Source organism: Eptesicus fuscus, chromosome 3, assembly GCF_027574615.1.
Source record: "Eptesicus fuscus isolate TK198812 chromosome 3, DD_ASM_mEF_20220401, whole genome shotgun sequence".
NCBI classification, from domain to species: Eukaryota; Metazoa; Chordata; class Mammalia; order Chiroptera; family Vespertilionidae; genus Eptesicus; species Eptesicus fuscus.
The window spans coordinates 43,031,931-43,036,562 of record NC_072475.1 but is presented as its reverse complement, the minus strand read 5'-3'; the positions used below and the strand labels follow the sequence as shown (position 1 = coordinate 43,036,562).

General features: G+C 41.7%; 1 pseudogene; it reads left to right on the top strand.

The window, feature by feature from the left end:
* The first annotated feature begins 277 nt into the window (after positions 1-277).
* Positions 278-785, top strand: LOC103300658 (translationally-controlled tumor protein-like; annotated as a pseudogene).
* The last annotated feature ends 3,847 nt before the right edge of the window (positions 786-4,632 follow it).

Sequence of the window (4,632 nt, the reverse complement as noted above, 5' to 3'; positions counted from 1 at the left end):
TGCCAGTTCGATTCCACATCAAGGCACGTGCCCGCAACCAGGGAGGCGTGCAAGAGGCTGCCAATGGATGTTTTGCTCTCATATTGATGTTTTTCTCTCTCCCTCTCCATTCCTCTCTCTCTAAGTATCAATTAAAAAAAAAAAATGGCTACTGACTTTTCTGCCTGCTCCTTCCCCCCCCTCCCCCCCTTCACACTGCTCCAGCTGTACCTTATTATCTTCGAGCTTTGGGCTCCTACTAAGCCAGCACCGCTGCCCTCTCTTTCTAGCTGCCATCATGATCAACTACTGGCACATTATAAGCCATAATAAGATGTTCTCAGCTATCTACACAATCCAGGAGATGACAGTTAGGCTGTGCTTGGAGGTAGAGGGGCAGATGATCAGTAGGACAGAGGGTAACATCAATGACTTATTGGTAGAAAGGCCTCCGCTGAAGGTGGAAGGTGAAGGTACCGAAAGCACAGTCGTCTCTGGTGTTGATATTGTCACTTGCAGGAAACGAGGGAGCTTCACACACAAAAAAAAGCCTAGAAGTACATCAAAGATGACATGAAATCAATCAAAGGAAAACTTGAAAAACAGAGACAAGAAAGAGTAAAACCTTTTATGACAGGGGCTGCAGAACAAATCAAGCACATCCTTGCTAATTTTAAAAACTGCCCGTCTATATTGGTGAAAACATGAATCCAGATGGCATGGTTGCTCTGCTGGACTTCCACGTGGATGGTGTGACCCCATATAGCGTTCTCTTTAAGGGTGGTTTAGAAATGGAAAAATGTTAACAAATTTGGCAATTTGGATCTATCATCTGTTATCATAACTGGCTGCTGTTTTCATCCACACACCAGAACTAAAAGGGACTGATGTTATCTTGAGCTCTTCATTTATTTTGACTTTGATTTATTGAAGCAGAGGCATTGTTTTTTAAGAAAAAAAAAAAAACATGTCATGTAGGTTGTCTAAAAATAAATGCATTTGAACTTTAAAAAAGAGGGGGATAGCTACTGAGTTTGCCAACAGAATCTGCCATAGAATTCTACATCTTGGCCATGTGATGGCATTCCAGGGATAAATCACAGAAGTCTGTCCTGGTCAATGCACTTTTACACATGCTGTTTCCTGGAATTGGGACCCCCCATCCCATTCCTATCCCTCTCATATTTGCCTAACAAAGCCTTCAGTGTATTCTGGAACTATACTTTTAAAAGCAATTTGGCAACATATTTCAAGGGCCATAAAAGTGTTCATAAATTTTGACCCAGTATTTCCACTTCAGAGAATTTATTTGTTCCAAAGAAATAACCAAAAGGGTGGGTGGGAGGGGAACGCACTACATGTTCAAAGATGGTCATTACAGCTTTAGAAATAAGACACAACCAAAAAAAATCCAACAATAGGGGAATGGGTAATTAAATCATAGTATACTCACTGGATGGCTTATTGCATAGCCATTAAAAGTGGTCATTATAAATTTCACTTTTTGATGTAAAAAGGGGCTGTGATATAATGTTATATTAAAAATCAAGTCATATGATTAAATGCATTAGTTGGACTGCATACTTGTCTTACTCTGCTCGGGCTGCCATAACAACATACCGTAGACTAGGTGGCTGAAACAACAAAAGTATTTCTCACAATTCTGGAGACTGAAAGTCCAAGACAAGGTGCCAACAGGGTCTGTTCCTGTGTCTCTCCTTGGGTTGCAGACAGCCAACTCCCCACTATGTTCTCACAAGGCCTTTCCGAGGTGTGTGCACCCAGAAAGGAGTGGAAGCTCTGGTGTCTCTTCCTCTTCTTCTTCTTTTTTTAAAAAAAATATTTTTTATTGATTTTTTACAGAGAGGAAGGGAGAGGGAGAGAGAGTTAGAAACATCGATGAGAGAGATACATCAATCAGCTGCCTCCTGCACACCCCCTACCGGGGATGTGCCCGCAACCAAGGTACATGCCTTTGACCGGAATCGAACCTGGGACCCTTGAGTCCGCAGGCCGATGCTCTGTCCACTGAGCCAAACCGGTTAGGGTTCTTCCTCTTCTTATAAGAGCATTAATCCCACCAAGAGCACTCCACGCTCATGACTTTATCTACACCTAATTATCTCCCAAAGGCTCCATTCCCCAAATGCCATCCCATTCGGGTTTGGGCTTCAACATGAATTTTGGTGGAATACAATTCAGTCCATAGCAATCCTTAAGTGTCCTTGTGGACAAAGCCTTGAAGGGAATTCATAAAAGTCACTGGCATAGGTTGATGGGATTAGGGGTGACTTTTTTTTTTTCTCTGTGTTATTCAACATTTCTATAATGGTGTTATGTAGTTTTCAACATAATTGGGGGTTGAAGAGGGTTTAGAATAAAAATGATCCATCTTTCAAGCCTCAGCTCTACTGTCACCCTCTCCAGGAAATCTTCCTCAATTTTTCCAATCACATCTTTTCTGAAGTTCTTATTTTACTGGACCATGTGTTCTTCTGGGACCAAAGCCATGAACAATTCCCCTTTGTTCCTAACCTATGATAGACCAAGGGCACAAGAACCCAAGTCAAGAAGCCAGGCTAGGATTCTAGTGGGGTGAGGTAGTAAAGAGTGGGGCGCGTGTGCAGTCAAAAAACAGGTATGGCCCCTAGCCAGTTTGGCTCAGTGGATAGCAGGTCAGCCCCCTGGACTGAAGGGTCATGGGTTCAATTCAGGTCAAGGGCATGTACCTCGGTTGCAGGCTCGATCCCTGGCCCTGGTTGGGATGTATGTGTGAGAGAACCAATCAATGTGTCTCTCTCACATCAATGTTTCTCTCTGTCTCTCCCCCTGCCTTCCACTCTGTATAAAAATCAATGGAAAAAGATCCTTGGATGAAGATTAGAAAAAAAAAAAAAAAAAACCCCACAGGTATGGGATCTAAGCAACAGATCAAGGGCACCATCAGGTGCAGGACTTGAAAACTAAGGGCATAAACTGCTGAGCATTGAGTTAGAGCTGGTTTTTCTAGTTATTTTAAATTTATTATTTTATTTATTATTATTATAAGTAATGCATGTATACATGTATTACTCATGCAAAAAAAATTAAATAGTTCAGATAAAGACCACCTTGACTCCTACACAATCCCACTCCTCTCCCCAGGGATGGTCAGTTTAGTACGTACCCTTCCAGAATATTCTTCCTCATGCAATAGTTTCAAAGCGTGCACCCGTGTTTACGTAAATAGAGCCGGATTGTTCTGTGACTGGCTTCTCTCTCATAACAAGACCTTTTCGCTTCAGGATGCAAAGGTCTCCCTCATTTGTTTGGACCTCAGGAAACCATTGCTAATGTGGATATTTAAAAATATATTTAACCCTTTCTCTGTCAATGCGGGTTGTTTCTAACGGCTCAGGTTTCTGCCACGTCCACCCCGGCCCCGGGGACCAGGCCTATTTGTGCGCCTGGAGCGCTTCTCCAGACAGAGCTGTGGAACCGCTGTGAGGGTTTGGGCCTTCTACGTGTTCACAGGCACTGCCAGGTCACGCTCTACAAACACCAGGACGAATCCCACACTCACCAACAGTGGAAGAGGTGTTGGTGCCCTTCGTGTTGTCTGACTTGCGTCTCTTTGGTGATGAGTGAGACTGAGCCTGTTGCCATACATTTATTGACCACCTGCAGCTCCCCTAGGGTGAACTGTCTGTTCTGCACTGTCACTCGTTTTTTCTTTTGGGTGGTTTGTCTTTTACTTACTATTTGTAGAAATTCATTATATAATCCTGAATATTAATCCTTTTCAATGGTGTATGTTGCAAATATGTTCTTTCAATCTGTCCCTTGTCTTTTAACATTATTTATGGTGTGTTTTTTTTTTTTTTTTTTTTTTGTCGTGCAGCAGTTTTAGATTTGGACATAATCCAGTTTAACAATTTTTCTCTTTATGCTTTTTGTGTTTTATGTCTTGCTAAAGAAAGCCTTTCCTACCCCAGGGTTATATACAAATTCTCCTATATTTTCTTTTAATAGTTTTATAGCTTTGTTGTTTTACACTTAGCTCTCTAATCCATCTAGAATTTATTTAGTGAATGGCGTAAAGCACGAGTCAGATTTATGTATTTTTTCACACAAATAGCCAATTATCTCCACAATATTTATTGATAAGTTCAGTCTTTCCCTACTGCTTTTAAATGCTACTTTATCCCATACCGAACTCCTCTTTATAAGAACCCTTTTAAACTCTCTGTCTTGTGACATCGATGCATATGTCTTATCCCATGTCAGCATACCACCATTTCAATTAGCACAGCTTGGTGATGTTTTGTTATCTGATGGGGCAAGTCCTCCCTCATTGTACTTCTTTTTCAAATATTTCTTGACTATTCCAACACAGTTATTCTCCCAGATTGGTTTTAGAACTGGTTTGTTAAATTTCACAAACACACACACATACAAATCCTATTGCAATTGGACTGCCATTGTGTTGAATTTATAGAATTCTTTGGACAGAACTGATGTCTTCACAAGTGCTCTCTCTGTTTATGTTGGGCTTCTCTTAAGTCTCAGCTCCGATGCTGAGGCCAACTGCACTGCTTGTTGGAGACGGCGGCGGGTGGGGGAGCTCAGCCTCTGAGCCCTGGCTCTGTCATCTTTGACACAGGAATACTATTT